Source organism: Sander lucioperca, chromosome 4 (assembly GCF_008315115.2).
Source record: "Sander lucioperca isolate FBNREF2018 chromosome 4, SLUC_FBN_1.2, whole genome shotgun sequence".
NCBI lineage: Eukaryota > Metazoa > Chordata > Actinopteri > Perciformes > Percidae > Sander > Sander lucioperca.
Genome location: NC_050176.1, coordinates 38,889,538 through 38,907,898, shown reverse-complemented (window position 1 = coordinate 38,907,898; position 18,361 = coordinate 38,889,538). Strand labels below are relative to the sequence as shown.

Below are 18,361 nucleotides of genomic sequence, written 5' to 3'. Positions count from 1 at the left end.
GTGAGCATGGTTGTCAATTTTGGTATTAGAAAAGTTCAGGAAGACTGAGCAGCGTTCATCATTGATGTTATCAAGTGGCTTAAGGAAACCCATTAACAGTGGAAAAGAGAGCCCTGGTGTTTGCTTGTCCTTCACTGATTATCTTTGCATAATGTGATGTTTTTGCAACATAGAGGTCGTTTTTATACTGATGCAGGTGTTCAGAGTACATGTCTTTTATGCACAGTAAGACCAGTTTTTTTTAAAACACGCTGAATCTTGGACTTCATGACAGGCAGATGGGTGTCAAACAGTACAGTTTTGTGATCAGAGATGGCTAGTTCAGCAGTACTGATATTGCTAGGCTTGATACCAGAGCAACATACCAGATCTAAAATATGTCCTTTGTTGTGGGTTGGAAAGTTAACATATTGTGTGATGCCAAAGGAGTCAAGCATATCCATAAATTCTTTTGTAAATAGATGTTGTCCATATGTATATTAAAATCCCCCATCAGGATGACATTGCATTCAACGCAGTAAGAACAGTTGAAAGTTCAGGAATAAACATTTGATGGATTAGGTGGTCTGTACAATACCGCAATAATGATGGGTGCGGATCCTCAGCCAGCAGTTCAAAAGAGGTGTGATCAGGCACAGCGAATGAAGCTAGAATCAGACCAAATGACAGAGTGCATTTGATTTCTGAAGGAACTGACTACTGGACTGCTAGATATTAAGTTAAGTACAGACTTTATTTGGGTTTTTGCTGCTTCTTGTACTTTTCTACTTTCTACTGCTGCTGTGTGTTCTTTGCTTGATTGGTTGTGTTGTTAGGCATAATTTAGAGGATTTTCTTAAAGTGAAACTAGTTAGTGTAAAGTGTGAATTTGGGGAGTGGAGGTTAACGACTCTCAGGTGCTTTTGACTGATTAGCCAGGGTGTGGCCTCCCCACCTGATTCTGACTACAAAAGTAAGCTAGAGTCAGACCAAATGACAGAGTGCATTTGATTTCTGAAGGAACTGACTACTGGACTGCTAGATATTAACCAGGGTGTGGCCTCCCCACCTGTAGCCAACACCAATCACCTCCTTGGATTTAATGTTGGCAATTGCGTGAAGCGGCAGCCTCAGTGGCAGCCTCATCGGACGAAGACTCGGAGGACAAAGACAAAGGAGTCTACGCAGGAGTCTTCGTGGGAGGCTAAGTGGGCTTAACCTTATCTTTATCTCACTTAACTGCTCGGTGTCTTCATCTGGAAATGTGCTGCTTCTCCATTCCTGTCCGTGTTTCCTCTCGGAGATACTACAAACCACGCATTAGCTCGCAACATTTCCGCAACCCCACCTCTCTTACCTATCCCACCCGTTCCACACACATTCAACACCTTGTTGCAGGTGGCCTGTGGAACTGCCAGTCTACCACTCGCAAGACTGAGTTCATCTCTGGCTTTGCCAGCCTGAAATCCCTTGACTTCCTTGCTCTCACTGAGACCTGGATTACACCGACCAACACATCCACCCCTGCTGCCCTTTCTTCTGCCTACTCTTTCACCCACACACCTAGACCCACTGGTAGAGGTGGGGGGACAGGCCTACTCATTAACCCCAAGTGGAAATTTTCTCTCTACCCATTGCCACAGTTCACTCCACAATCTTTTGAACTTCATGCTGTCACCATAACCCATCCGGTACAACTAGTCATCATTGTTATCTACTGCCCACCAGGTCCTCTGGGAGAGTTTTTGGAGGAGCTGGATGTCCTTCTTTCAAACATCCCTGAAACTGGCCCTCCGCTGGTACTTCTGGGCGACTTCAACATCCAGACAGAGAAGTTAGCTGCCTTTTCTCACCTTCTCTCTTCTTTTGCCCTCTCACTCTCTCCTTCACCACCCACTCACAAAGCTGGCAACCACTTAGATCTCATATTAACCAGAAACTGCTCTACAGCCAACCTCACTGTTACTCCACTCCATACCTCAGACCATTTCTTCATCTCTTACTCTCTCCCGCTCTCCCAAGCTCACAACCATATCTCAAGAGACAACATACCTGTCCGCCGTAATATTCGTTCACTCTCTCCTTCTTCTCTGGCGGCATGTACTTTATCAACCCTCCCTCCATCCGACTCTTTCTTACTCATGTCTCACAATGATGCCACAGACACTCTCTTCTCTACTCTATCCTCCTCTCTCGACTCTCTCTGCCCTCTTACTTCACGACAGGCTCGCAAATCCTCCCCAGCTCCGTGGTTATCTAACTCAGTACGTGCTGAAAGATCAACTATACGGGCAGCGGAAAGGAAATGGCAGAAATCTAAACACCCAGATGATCTGCTTACCTATCAGTCTCTTCTTTCCTCCTTCGCTGCCTCTATTTCTGCAGCCAAAAGCTCTTTTTATCAAACCAAAATTGAATCCTCTTTCTCGAACCCCAAAAAACTTTTTTCCATCTTCTCTAACCTCCTAGATTCCCACAGTCCACCTCCTCCCTCCTCCCAACCCACTTTGTCAACTACTTTGGCAAAAAGATAGATGACATACGCTCTTCATTCTCAACCACACCTCCTGAAATCACCTTACCATCCATCACTTCCAGTACTCTTTCCTCTTTCACCCCTTTATCTCCAAACCAAATTCTTACTTTGATTACCTCTGCCCGCCCAACCACCTGCCCCCTTGATCCTATCCCTTCTCACCTTCTCCAGTCCATTGCTCCGGACCTCCTTCCTTTCCTCACACATCTCATCAACATCTCCTTGTCAACTGGCTGTTTCCCCGATGCCCTCAAAGAGGCAAGAGTGACCCCACTGCTCAAAAAACCAACACTCGACTCCTCTGATGTAAATAACTATAGACCCGTCTCCCTTCTTCCATTTCTATCTAAAACTCTTGAGCGTGCCATTTATAATCAACTCTCTACCTATCTCCACCAGAACAACCTTCTTGATCCCCACCAGTCTGGCTTCAAGGCTGGCCACTCAACAGAAACTGCCCTCCTTGCTGTCACTGAGCAGCTTCACATCGCTAGAACAACCTCTCTCTCTTCCATTATCATCCTTCTGGATCTTTCTGCTGCCTTTGACACAGTGAACCACCAGATCCTCATTTCGACACTCCGAAATCTGGGTGTCTCAGGCTCTGCGCTCTCATTACTCACATCTTACCTGGCAGACCGAACCTACCGGGTAACCTGGAGAGGGTCTAGTTCAGAACCTTGCCCACTTAAAACTGGGGTTCCTCAAGGATCAGTCCTGGGTCCCCTCCTCTTCTCTCTGTACACCAACTCTCTCGGGTCTGTCATTCAGTCGCACGGCTCATTCAGAATGCAGCGGCTCGACTTGTCTTCAACCTCCCCAAGTTCTCTCACACTACACCTCTCCTCCGCTCTCTTCACTGGCTACCAATTGCAGCCCGCATCCGCTTCAAGACACTAGTACTTACGTACAGGGCCACGAACGGATCAGCACCCGCTTACATCCAGAACATGGTCAAACCATATACCCCAACCCGCCCACTTCGTTCTGCATCAGCCAAACTGCTTGCTGCCCCCTCACAGCGAGGGAGAACTAATCACTCAACGAAATCCCGACTGTTCACTGTCCTGGCTCCCAAATGGTGGAACGAGCTCCCCATCGATATCAGGATGGCCGAAAGCCTACACATCTTCTGCCGAAGGCTAAAAACGCATCTCTTCCGACTACACCTCGGATAAAAAAAAAAAAAATAATAATAATCTTGAACTTGCACTTTCGAACCTGCACTTTCATATGTCTCTTTGTAGCTTTGCCTATTTAAAGCTACTGTATTTGCACTTACTACTTGTGGTCTGGAGTTTGAACCTTCACAGTTGAAAGCACTTAATTGTAAGTCGCTTTGGATAAAAGCGTCATTCTCACCTCCCCTCCAGGATGAGCGGGGTTTACAGATGTAAACAAATCCATGCGGGACTGCTTGGTTGAGGCGGAAGAAATCATTGCTCTGCTGCTACGTTTCCGTGAGACATAGAAAGTCCAGTTTATCGTCCACAATGAAGCCGCTGACAAGAGAAGCTTTGTTGGTGAGGGATCTTATGTTGAACAATCCAGCTTTCAGTCGATTTGACTGACTGTGCACATCCGATCTGGCCAGACGGGCAAGCACAGTATGGTCAACTCGTCGATCAGGCTTCAAATGACCGCGATCAACAGTCCAGAGACGGGATTATTTTGCCATCCTTGCGAGCCATGTAGATTTGGTTACAACGAGATCCTCGGTGGACATACTTTGGGTGTTGGAGAATGTCATGTTGGCACAGAGGCTCCGCAGAAGTGCATAGTTCCCCCATAGCCGGTAAAGTTCACTTATTAAGTATTTCCACATCCTTACTCCAGCAGATGTATCCTATGCATGAAGTTGTTGTGGGTAAGTAGTCCTAGTGGGCTGTAGGCTACTGCGGTAAACTTAACTTGCATCCTCCAGTCATCAGGCATCATGTCATGTCAGACAAAATACGGTGGAGAGATGATAAAATGTGTAGCTATATATAACTATTGAACTTTGCTAATGAACTGAGTATGAAAATCAAATAAAATTATCAATGTGTTCCTGAAAAAGAGTAAAATTACTGAAAGTAAACAAGCCAGACGGAGCGGTGTCAATCTCGCCAGCGCCCCCATTACTAGGCGGCACAAGTCATGCAATGTTCAATTAAACCTTTCACATTGCCCATTGCCCTCTGGGTGGTACGGGGTGGTTCTGCTCTTTTCAACTTCATACAGATGGCAAAGTCGTTTCATGAGTTCACCTTCAAAACTTTTCCCTTCATTGCTGTGAATTCGTTTTGGTACTCCATAGATGTAAAACCACTTCTCTGTCAGCACACAAGCCACTGTGCTTGAATGCTGATCTGGTGTTGGGTATGCCTGGGAAAATTTAGAAAACACATCTGTAGGTTGTACTGCTTTCGCCAGCGTGCAGCAATTACACTCCCGACAATATTGTTCGATGTCGTTCCCCATGAATGGCCAAAAACACTTCTGCCTCACGAGACTCTTGGTACGTTCGATACCTTGATGCCCATGGTCGTCATGGAGGCTTTTAAGGACCTCTGACTGTAAGCACTGGGGCAACAACAGTTGGAACAGGACTTGTCCTTCCCCCGGTATCTGTATTTGACGATACAGAATACCATCCCTTGATTTTATTCTGGCCCACTGTTGCACCAACTTCTTCACACCTTTGCAAGCACTGGCCATTTCATGTTTCACTGGAGGTTTTCCTCTTTTCCAGTATGGCAAGAATATGCCACTGGATCTGTGGCCTGTAGAGCCAATAGGTCAGCTTTTGGTCGTGATGGGAAAGCAGCTGTAGTTGACAGGTGGCTGCGAGAGCATTGCCAACTTGAGGTGTGCTTTCAGTTTGTTTGTGGACTTCCTGTTGTACCTTCACGCCAGGGAATAGAGAGGATGTGCTCTGGGAGGGAAACTGGCGTGACAAGGCATCCGCGTTAAGATTAGTGGGTCCTGGTCAATATTTGATTTCAAAGTCGAAGACTCTGAAACCCACCGTTGCTCCACAGCTCCCAGTTTAGCCGACTGTAGATAGCTGAGGGGGTTAACACCACAAACACCTGCTGTTGTCAATGACACTTTTCACCGGGACCTTGTGCTTCTTCTTAGTGCCCCCCATTTCAGCCACCAGCTGGTGGAGTGGAGCAGCATACTTTGCAAAACCTTCCACAAAGCGACGATAGTAGGAGGTGAACCCCAGGAATGATTGTAGCTCTTTGCAAGTGGTAGGTCTTGCCCATCTGGTTACTGCACTGATCTTCGAAGGGTCAGTGGACACACCAGACGCTGAAATTACATGGCCCAAGTAACTGACCTCAGATTGGAAGAAGCGACATTTCAGATTGAGATGGGTCAGTACCAGGTTAAGACGTTGGAGGTACTGGTCACAGGATGAGGAGAAAATAACAATGTCATCTAGGTACAGTAGTAAAAAAAAATCCGCTCCATCAGCTTTTGGAAGGTACTGGGGGCATTACATAGACCAAATGGCATACGATTAAACTCAAACAGGAGTCCAAAAGGTGTGCAAAAAGCAGTCTTTGCTTTGTCCTTCTTTGCCATGGGTACTTGGTTGTACCTGCTTGCTAGGTCCAATGTTGAAAACAACTGGGCACCGTTGAGGGCATCCAAGGACTCTTCAATCCGAGGCAGGGGAAAAGCATCCTTTCTTGTCTTGGCATTGAGCAAACGGTAGTCCACACCTGATTTCTCCATTCTTTTTGAAAACCACTATGATTGGAGAGAAATAGGGGCTACAGCTTGGACGCCCCACACCTCTGTCCAACAGTTCCTGGATGTGGGTTTTGACTTGTTCATACTGTGATGGCGGGAGCCTGCGGTAGCATTGCCACACTGGGGCAACATCCACTAAAGGAATCTCATGTTCCACCAAGGTAGTACATCCCAGGTCACCCTCTCCCTGGCTGAAAGCTGTGCTGTGTTTCTGCAAGAGCATCAGTCCTTGTTGTGTCTGTTTGGAGGAAAGGTTAGACCATGACAAGCTGGAGAGGTCAAGGGCGTTGACTACAGGGATTTCAATGCGGCCCGGGTGGACAGAAAGAAGGGCTGAAGACACAAGAATGCCTGCCGGAAGCGAATTCCCAGTGACCAGGGGTTCAAGAACTACTGAAGGGAGAGTGATGTTGGCAGCAGCAGGACAGGCAGTGCAAATCCACTTCAAAGAACCAGCAGGGACCCGGATGGCTCGACCATGAAGTACCCCCATGTGTTCAAAGCTTCCATGCTTTGACACATTGAAAAGGTTCCTGTCCACTTACTGGCAACTTGGAGAACAAGTGATTCAAAAAGACTAGAGCCAAATTGTTCAAACAGCAGGTGGTAACAGCGGCCAATAATGTTCATTCCTAAGAGGCCAGGTACAGCTTCTTGTCTGGACTCACCCTGGGGGTCCTCTACAACTAGCACGTTTGTCAGGGTCTTACCCAAAACAGTGACATCGAGCTCCATGAGGTTGATAAGAACATTCTAAATTGACAGAAAACTGGAAACCGGAAACATTCATTTGACTTGTAGTTTTGTTGACCTATATTGCAGCCAGCCACCAGGGGGCGATCCAGGTGTTTTGGCTTCATTTATACAGTCTATGCATCAACCCCTGGTGCATCACTATGAGTGACACCTCAACATTACAAAGTTATTTTATTCATTGTTAATATAAAAACAAACAAGCACTCCTATGGAAGAATTGTCCCTGAACCCCACGTTTGCTGTGTGTCACTGACCTAGTTTAAGTAAGCAATGGACTTAATTGATGTAAGCATAGAAGAAGAAGAAGCAGTAGGCAGGTGGGTGTTTCAAAGCAGATCAGTTTTATTTCACAAGGCATATTAAAGTTTCTTTAACATTTCTTTGCTTCTGTCTGTGGTTCGAGCTTCATCATGGTTGAGGTACAAACAAGAAGAAACAAAGGGAAGGAAAGCAGCATATACAGCCTTTAATTTAGCCTCTCGCAACCAGGATGCCGTCAAAATCCATCATCCATCCATCCATCCATCGTACATCATTAGAATTTGTCTCACAGGCTCAGGTTTCCCATTGATAGTAAGTCGCATGTATGCATTTTTGTATCTCTCTCTCTCACACACATAACAACCACTTGTGTTGGCTGTCAGAGGGATGTAGAGTTTGTCTTTTCTAATACATTTTAGACTGGGGGGGAACTTGAGATTTTGCACATTTCTAAAGGGTGTCATGACAGAAAAACGATTGAGAAATACTGCTGTAATTAGTTAAATTACTTGCACCTGAGGTGGGCGGTTCCTTTCCATGCAGGAGTTTTTAGTTTATCCTCCCTGCCTCCGGTGCGGTCAGGTGGCCTCTGTTTGGGAACTTTTACCAGAAACTCCTATTTATTTAGTCATATGACGCCTTCATCTAATTCACTCAAGGGCAATTATAAAGTGACACAGAAACTTTTATACACATCTAGGTGGACTATCATCGTGAATTTCCTCAGTCCATGCTGTAATTCTACCCATGACTTCACTTCAGTGGAAAAACAGTACCACACATTTAATAAAATATGCTAGAGTTATCCTTCCCCCGATAGCAATAACAATTAAACCTCTCTGTTTAATTGTGAACAAAAATAATATCTGACTTTCATTTGATTTCTCACTTGTAGAGCCAATCTCTGGTTCTGTCTTGTTACAGAGTGTAGACTGGTAGCTGGTGAGGTGCCTGTTCACCTCCTGAGCACTGCCAAGGTTCCCATGAGCAAGGCACTGAACTGCTAAGTGTTTGGAGGGTCTGAATATGTGGCAGTCCCATCTCTCACTGGGTTGGACTGGAATCAAAATTAGTCCCTGAAAATTTTCGTCTGGACCGGCCCCATAATGAATACTTGGTTTTGCTATTTATTTGTGTGTGTGTTTGTGTACATTTGTACAATGTTTTTACTCTCACATAAATCATACAATATTATAGAAATTTGCAATGAGTAATAATTAAACGTCTTTTTTGACTAATAATGAGGTTTCTGAACCAACCTGGCAACACTGCTGTAGCTAGAAGGCTACTTGACCGGGCGGGTCAACGAAGGTTATTCTCTACCGGTGCACAGAGCTCCGGAGAGCTGGGGATGACAGGGTGGGTGTCAGATGTGGGCAGGGCACTGGAACAAAAACCCTGAGACATCACCGACAGAATGATAATTACATCCAAAACACAAGATTTATTCCTCATGTCACAGTATTTTTCAAAATATAGTTTAAAATGTAGTAATTGCAATCAAATGCAAAAAAAAGGGCAAATTGCACTGATCTGCAAACCATTATGGGCGTGTTTGCGCTTTAATATTATTAGCACAATATCTTTTGTGAATTTTGTGAATCTTTGGCAGTTAGCGGTTGCAATAATGCACAATTCGAAGTCACCCATGAGTGTTTCTCTTCAGACTTCTGTCAGAAGCTGTAGGTAATTATCAGATGATCTGGTTACTGATGATTGTCAGTGGTGAACTGAAACTTCACAGATTTTCAATTCTGTTCAACTGTGATGATGTTCATGATATAAGAACTGAGCTTACACAGCTTATTCATTTTAATTCAGCCCCAACTTTTCAGTCATAATGCTAGCAGCTTGGCACATACCGCTGCTAGTCTGTCCACCAGCCAAAACGGTGTATCACTTGTAAGGCAACCACTTTAGAATTCTAAAAGTTACTGGTCCCGGACAAGAAATAGTCCGGTACATAACCCCTGGAAAATCTGGTCAGCACACCCTCTTCCTCTGCGAAAACTGTTACTTTTAAAGCGTTGTATTACAACCAGTTCTCTCTCCCAACTCGTAAAATACTGACGCTTGGTCAGTGTCTCTCAGCGTCAGATACCGACGCAAAAATCACCCTTTAGTGTCTGTATGGAACGCACCGGACAGAGCAGCAACTCGACAGTGGTGCTGTAAGATGATGTAGTATTAAGAGAGACAACAGTAGGGAGTAGTATGAAAGACCGAAAACCCGCATTAAGGAGGCAAACAACACAGGACTTCCACTCAGGAGACCGGTGTTCATGTCCCGCGTGTCACTGAAGCGTAAATTTTACAACCCCACCCACCATCTTTCCTAAACCTTAAGGCCGCTTCACATTGTACGTGGCATGCGCTGCGCTCGCCGCTAGGTTGTCCTATTCCCAACTATGTTTGTTGTGCTTGCCGCCGGCCTCAGAGTAAATTTACATCATACATGCGCCAATATTTAAATGCACGTCATGTCTGCGTCCGGTGTTGACATCAGACCGTGCAGTACATGCGACAGTGAGTTGGTAGAGACGATGTTTCTGTCTACGAAACAAAAAAAGCCTTGGCACTTGCCCTGGTTGTGAGGAGAAGACGGAGGAGGGCAGCCACAGCAGCAGCAAGAAGGGTGTGGTTGCACGAGACCCTCAGGTCCAGAGAGCAGTTGGGGGAATTCCGGCTGGTGAAGGAGCTCCGCTTTCACTGTGACCGGTTCCAGGGGTACTTTCGGCTCAACAGGGAGCAATTTGACTGTTTGCTGACGAGAGTCGGGCCTACGATTTCCCGGATGCGAACAACATTCCATAAGCCCATTTCTCCAACGGAGCGTCTGGCAATTTGTCTGAGGTGAGGTACATGGCAATATCTGTCATCTGTAGCAACATTAGCATCAGCTGAGTGATAACGTACACATGAATGGAATGTTGTTGCAAAGGTTCTCTCGTTTAGTAGGCCTACGCTAGCTTGTGGTGATTACATTTCTGTCTATGTTACTAATTGTGTTGATAGTAATAACCTAGTGTGGATAATAATGATTATTAATGATTGACTGTTGCACATAACAGACGGATAAAGGACACATTGCATTGTTGTGCCTGCGTTGCATCTTTCAACTTGAATGATGAACTAATGTCCTGTAGCACTACCTACAACTAGCATAGCTAGCTAATTCTAGCACTTATCACCTGACTATAACTAACTGACACTTTATAGAAATAGCACTCATTGATGCAGTAACTTGTACTTATCATACTCTACCTAGATTTTTCCCTTGTTGGGAGTCACTGGTTGAAAGGCGTAAGCCAAATGTAATGTAATTTCAGATACATGGCCACGGGTGACTCCTACAAGACCATTACCGGGTGGGCATCTCCACTGTGGCAGGCATTGTGCCAGAGGTGTGTGGAGCCATTTGGGATAGCCTGGTGGAGGAATTCATGCCTGTTCCAACGGCTGCCCATTGGAAGGAGATCGCCCAGAGCTTCTGGGAGATGTGGCAGTTCCCCAACTGTGTGGGGGCAATAGATGGGAAGCATGTGCTCATCCAGGCACCACCTCATTCCGGCTCCCAGTATTTCAATTATAAGGGAACCTTCTCCATAGTGCTGCTGGCGGTCGTGGATGCAAGATACCTTTTCAGGGTGGTGGATGTTGGAGCCTTCGGGCGAAGCAGTGATGGAGGCACCCTTGCAGCTTCTGCATTTGGAGCAGCCTTGTGAGGAGACAAGCTGGGTCTTCCAGAGGATGCCCTCATCCCTGGCGCTGAACACCTGGGGCCCATGCCTCATGTGTTTGTGGGGGATGAGGCTTTCCCCTTGAGGTAAGTGTTCTATTTGATTTGTATGAAGTGCATGTACTGATTTAACAGCGTCATTCACATTGTCATTATGTATTGTAGGATTTTGAACAGCACTGTGTTAAACTATAATGTATCATTGGATATTATTAGATTGTGATGTCAACAATGTATTTTGTAGAAATTGTAATCTTGATGTACATAGTCACACGTCCTTACGTCATCATTTTGTGTAGGAGGAATTTGCTGAGGCCCTATCCTGGAAGGGACCTCACCCAACCAAGGAGGACCTTCAACAGCCGCCTGTCATGTGCTAGGAGAGTGGTTGAGAATGCCTTTGGCATCCTTGCTGCACTGTGGAGGATCTACCACCGTGTCATTGGAGTGAGCCCTGAAAATGCGGATGCCATTGTGAAGGCAACAGTGGCTTTGCACAATTTTCTGCGGTGGAACTCCCCAGTTGCAGCTCCCTGCCCATCAGAGGCCATCCCTATCCGTGCTTTACAGAATGTAGGGAGAGTTGCCACCAACAACGCCACCCAAGAGGCCATAGCCACACGGGAGGTTTTCAACACCTACTTCTCCTTTCCTGCTGCGGCAATACCTCGGACCACAGTGGCCTGACGTCTTTGCAACCCACACCTCCTGCTTCACTTCTACGGAAGAACACAAAGGCTCTTTTAAGAGCCACTCTCTTATTATTCTAAAAAGCTGTTTCCAAAGTGTCCATATTAAATGACATGATGAGCTGATATAATAACAAGGACACATTACTTCAATCACATCTCACTCACTCATCCACCCCCAGAATATACACACATCACATGCAGTCACTTATGTGAAGTTTATTATGTAACATAAATAACACACACAACAAAAGTTAACTAATGGTTACCAGATCTATAAAAAATAAATGCAATTAATTCTCTGCCTGTCATTTGCAGACCTGTGATGTGAGTGCAGCTGATGTGGAAAACGTGGAACACAGGAAGGTAACTAGTTGTGAGTGAAAACATATAAAGAAATAGTGGTAGTGTGTAGTAGTGTATGGGACATGTCAAGAAAACTCTGCTCTATGCAGAGTAGCGAGAAATTCCATCTGCACCTCACTCCTCTTCTCCCTGGGCAGGTTTCGGAGCCGTGGGGCTAAGCTCAACAGAAACAGCTCTGTGTCATCTGTTTTTTGCTGTAGCACATTGAGGACACTTTCCTCAAACTCATCCCCCTGTTTCTTCAGTCTCTTGCCAGAGCCCTGCCGAGACTGGGGTGTTGCTGGAGCAGGCTGCAGGGTTGCTGGAGGCTCCCTGCACTCTACAGGGTCATCCACAATCTGCCAACCTTCTAGCTGCACATCTTGGAGGCACAGAGTGTAGCTGGGACTGGGACAGGTGCTGGGACTGGGACTGGGACAGGGGCTAGGGCTGGGACAGGGGCTGGGGCTGGGACAGGGACTGGGACTGGCACTGGCACCAGGACTGGAAGAGGTTAGATGTTGTCGCTCTCTCCCTGACGTGTGGCTCCAGAAAAGAGAGAATGGCAAAGTACTTCCAAGTACTTTTGTTGTCTGCCCCAGCACGCCTTTTTTTTTCTCTCTGTTGCCTCCTCTCCTTTAAGTACCTGTCTCTTAGGTTCTTCCACCTTTTCTTACACTCCTCCTCTAAATAGACGTGTGGATTATTAGCATTTCTTAATAAAATGTTGCATTTCAACACTGTCATTGCATGTTTACATACATATGTAAGAGGTCTGCAGTCATTGCAGTTGGATGTAATAAAGCTAAGATATGAGCCTATATTCATACATTCATCATCATTCATTCATTCACTCTGGAAAACACTTTTTTCCATGCATATGTGCAATTAATTCCTCCAAAACTGGACCTTACACACTTGGAAATGGGTAGTTATTCTGTGTAAAGGCCATATACCTAACTACCTATATGTGAACTGAAAATGAAAAGCGTATTTTACATCATATAAACATACACATACAAATATATCCCACAAATACTTGAATGGAGCTGTATTATCAACTTGGTATTTGGTATTTGTAGCTCACAACAGTAGCTTCAGTTCTTCTCAGTTGCTTTGGTGCATTTCTCAGATCAGAGATGACAATAATGTGTAACTTTGTCACATAGGGAATAGTGCTCCCTTTCATGTGCATTGTTCATTAGACTATACTTACAGCGTGAACTGTTAAATAAACAACACAAAGCAGTTTCACTATATTGGTATAAACGATGGCGTGAGGACTTGTCAGTTTGATTGTGTCATTTGTATAAATACTTGCTGTGGACACATAAACAAAAGATTTCCAGCAAGACAACAGGCATGTGCAGGTCAGTCACTATGCGGTGCAGTTTCCACCAATTGTTTTAAAAGAAATGCACTCACTGCAAATGCATATTATCATTTAAAAAACCTACCAAAGTGGTAAAAAAGTAACATACTTATGATTGTATTTCAGTGAAGACATGTCCATGTTGATTTCACATAGCTAAAACAAACCTGAATGATTTAAATTAAGAGGCTACAATAATCTACACACCTGGCATGCCTATTGTGTTAGAAATATGCTTCCACAGCATTGCTTTGCGTCCAAGGTCTCTGTACGAGCTCAAAGTTGTGTCGTACAGCTCTGGGGATCGCTGACGGCCAAAATCAACCTCTTGTCCATGTTCCGTTTGTGGATCCACGTGTGTTCGGTGTTTACTTTTTTTTCTTTTTATTCAGACACGTCACAGCACACCGCGGCCGCTCTTGCGCATGCCACGGTCAAAGTTGAACCATGTTGAACTTTGACCGCGGCACGCACAAGAGCGGCCATTGACAATAATGGGTTTCATAGCGCAGCGCTGCCGTATAATGTGAATGGCCCTTCACTGTCCCGTTCTTGTGCCACAAGTGAGTTAAACGTACGTCCCGACCCAGAGCGTCAAAAAGTGACGCCAAGAGTCCAGACCAAGCGTGTATAATTGTAAAGGAGGTAAAGGGGACTTTTTGCGTTAATACCAAACGCCAAAGGCACCTGACCAAGCGTTCATATTTGACGTGATAGGAGTGAGAATGTGTTGTTTATTGGTAGAAAGGATTTGTGACCTAATACATTCCCATTTGAGCTCAACCTGAGCAGTCTAATCAGCCACAATAACTGAAATCACCTGTTCAGAGGCTTTAAAAACCTGAAAATATCCCTTGTAAAGTACATTTAGAACAGATAAAAAAAAAAAGTGATTAATTTATGATTGATCGCAAGTGAACTATGGACAATCATGCGATTAATCGTGATAAAATATTGTAACCGATTGACAGCTCTAGTTAAAACTGTTATCAATGCAGTAAACTTTAGGTAAAGTAAAGTTACTGGTCATTTGGATGAGATTCAGCGCAGAGCAGTTGTCGTTTTAAAGCAGCAGTGGAGATGGGGTCGTGGATCGATCTGTCTGTCAGGGTTTGTGTGTAAAACCAGGGAAGCGAGTCGTGTTTTCCTGCTTCCTCAACATTCCCACTCCGGAAGTTTTTGATTGATCCCGAACGCTGTCGGATCGGAAGCTCAGTGTGCAGATGGGAATGAGAGGCACCTCGTCACGGCACGTCAATCACAACAAACACACACACACACACACACACACACACACACACACAGTCTCAGCAGCTTACACACTCCATAGACTTGCCTTTTCCCTACAGGAGAAAAACCACAAGAATATTTAGTTCCTCCACATTACCAACCACCCACAGACACACATTTACTCTCTCACGCATGCACGCACGCACGCACGCACACACACACACGCACACACACACAGGAAAGCTCTGTGGTAAATCTGTGTTTTTTTGACAGGAACACAAGTAGTTTTTTTAATTCTAGTTTCATCGCCGTCCTCCTGATCATGCTTTGAAAACATGACAGCACACTGATGTAAGATGTCTCCAGCTAACCAAACAGCGATGGAAAAGCCATGACCATGTCCGATACTAATACAAAGAAAGAAGACCCAAGCATTTTAAATTCAGCCTACTTAGGCAGTGGATGGAGCTCGAACTATTCAGAAGTATCTAGCATCAGGTTTTTACAGTCAGGAGGTGGTAATGATGAATATTGTTAATTGAATTTAAAATGAGAACTAAGTCGTTTTTAGACCATCAGTAATTCAAAATATATTTCCTACAAATGATCAATAACATACAAAATCCCACTCTATACATAGTGCTGTACTGGCAAAGTTATCAGGACATCCATTTAAACATCCAAATATTTAGTTGCTGGTCTGACTGTTTTTTTGAATTGAAATTCAATTGTATTGGTTCAAAAAAATCAACCTCATTCCTCATCAATACAAATTCAAATTCAAAAGGAGGACCCAAATGCAGAAGACCAGTAGGCAGGTTAATTGGACAAAAAGCAAGCTTTAATAAAAAATGCTGGATCCTAAAACAGACAGGCATCAAAAGAAAATCCAGAAACACTAGTCTAACCGGAGGAAACTACACACTAGGAATACACAGCCAGGAACGAAGGCAGATAATCTGACACTGAACAGGATAACAGCAGTGCTGTTGTGGTTCAACATGCCCATCATAAGTGTCGTTCCATTTGTCTGAAAAACTGAAGTGAACGTGGTCAGCTCGACCCACGGAGGGCTTACTGAGCGAGTGAACAACCCCGGTCACTCCAGAGGTGGATATCACCCACAATGCATTGCAGTTATGCATTCGGTGCAAGAAAATCGATGGGAACAAGGGCGTAGGATTTGTTTCAACATTGGGGTGGGCGGACAGTATATCCTTAGGGTCGTCCCTCATAACATTTTGAGCGTCAAACATTAAATTTCCTGCATTCTGGTGAATTTTAATGCAACAGTGTATGCATTTTCTGCATCAGGTTATGGTGCAAATGTCTTTATTTATGTAAAGGAAATTTTTTTCTTTTTTTTTTTTTCTTTTTAAGGAGTCATGTACATCTCAACAACAAATCTGTTAGAGAATGAGACCTTGTTAAAGCCAGATGCTTCAATGTTTAAATCTACATATATCACATCTTTATTTTACACGTTCCTGTTGTGTTCATTAACTCCCCCGATGAAGCAAAGTACAAGTACATGTTTTGAGCCCCCTGAACGGTTATTTTTTTACCTCTTTTGGGGAGTGGCTTGTCTTTCATATTTCTTGAGGCGGACAAATCTACCTCTTCTAAATATTGTGTGTGTGGGTGGGGGGATATGCCCTGCATCCCCCCAAAATCTACACCTATGCATGGGTAGGTGGCAGTAATGTATGTAAAACTCAATATGCATAAATGAAGCAACTTTTCCTCAGTAATTATTGCAATTCCAAACATGTCAAGGTCTATCTACATGTTACGTGGCTTGAAAACATTTAGCTTTTATATTTTTTTTTTATTTTTTATAATTAACATAGTTGATAGTTTCCCATTGTTAAAGGGTCGGATGAGGAGACCGAGCTCCTTATTAGATTGAGAATGAGTAACGAGGCTCTTTTTTTTACAGCGAAACACAATGCTTCCAAACTGGCCTGGGAGTGAGTTTTCATTTATACACTATAATACAATATAAAATATATAACTGTTATGGATTTTTACAGTTGACAGGCATAATATGACTTGAATGGTCTTATTGCGCAAACAGGAAAATTGCACCGATGATGGGACTGCAGCGGAGGCTGATGGGCACAGGTAGCCAAGAAATGGGAGCATCCTAAAAATAAATGTAAATGGCATATATTTTAAAGTACCTTTTTGATAACACTTAGAGACAGTAATCATCCATCCATCTATCGTATTCTGCTTATCTGGGGTCAGGTCAGGGGGGCAGCAGCTCCAGCAGGGGACCCCAAACTTCCCTTTCACTACCACATTAACCAGCTCTGACTTGGGGATTCCGAGGTGTTCCAGGCTAGGGTGGAGATATAATCCTTCCACCTAGTCCTGGGTCCTCCCCGAGGCCTCCTCCCAGCTGGACGTGCCTGGAACACCTCCCTAGGGAGGCGCCCAGGGGGCATCCTTACTAGATGTCTGAATCACCTCAACTGGCTCCTTTCGACGCAAAGGAGCAGCGGCTTTACTCTGCGATCCTCACGGATGACAGAGCTTCTCACCCTATCTCTAAGGGAGACACCAGCCATCCTCATGAGGAAACCAATGTCGGTCGCTTGTTCCCGGGATCTAATTCTTTCGGCCATAGGTGAGGGTAGGAATGGAAATTGAAGGGTAGATCGAGAGCTTTGCCTTCTGGCTCAGCTCTCTTTTCGTCACAACGGTGCGATAAAGTGAATGTAATACCGCCCCCGCTGCGGCCATTCTCCGGTCTATCCCCAGCTCTGTTGTCCCCTCACTTGCGAACAAGACCCCTAAGTACTTGAACTCCTTCACTTGGGGTAAGGACTCATTCCCTACCGGGAGTGGCACTCCATCGGTTTGATGCTGAGAATCATGGCTTCAGATTTTTTATAATTATACTGTGTATAATATAATATCTTATTATAAGTATTTATACTTACATGTGTAGACTGGGTTACTTGCACATTTAGCAATCTAATTGATAGCTTAATATTTTACTGTAAAATGACTGGTTGAGTAAATATTCACATATTATAATTATATTTAGAATATGTATACTTACATAAGTATGTTCCTCTTCTGTGATTTCTTTATTCCCAACATTATCTGTAAACTGTTAATTACAGCGCCTACAACTGGAGGTCAACCCATGATAGTTTGGGCTTAAAGTGAACATGGGCAGGTGCATCACATTTTACATCCCCCGCTCCTCCCCCGCCCACTTTCCCTCTGCTCTTCAAGTGGCTTTTTATTATTTGTTTTATTATTATTTTATAATTATTTTCTTAGAAATATGGCCTTATATCCTATTTTCACAGATTCCTGGGCACAGGAGAAAGCTTTGCCAGCCTGGCATATCGGTACAGACTAGGTAAACAGCAACTGCCGGACTATAGAGAGGCAGATGACGGCAGCACAGATGCCCAGGCCAACAGAAAAGATGTGGAGAGACACAGCAGCCAGATTCTGGGAAAAGTGGAATTACTCAAACTGCCTAGGAGGCACATATCACCATAAAAGCTCCACCCAAATCAGGCAGTTTATACTTTAACTACAAAAAGACATTTTCCATTGTTCTGCTAGCACTGGTAGATTCCAACTACAGATTCATCACTGTCCAGGTGGGGAACTTTGGACGATCAAGTGACGGAGGCACCTACAATGCCTCAGATTTAGGCAGAGGGATGGAGGAAAATTCT

At 44.5% G+C, this 18,361-nt stretch overlaps 1 long non-coding RNA gene across 1 annotated transcript; it reads right to left on the bottom strand.

The window, feature by feature from the left end:
* Positions 1 to 1,413: 1,413 nt before the first annotated feature.
* Positions 1,414 to 9,682, bottom strand: LOC118494836. The gene is made up of 3 exons (XR_004897042.1): positions 9,621 to 9,682; positions 8,503 to 8,504; positions 1,414 to 1,425 (listed from the first exon to the last, which is right to left on the bottom strand). It is a non-coding gene; the product is annotated as an uncharacterized LOC118494836 (long non-coding RNA).
* Between the last annotated feature and the right edge of the window lie 8,679 nt (positions 9,683 to 18,361).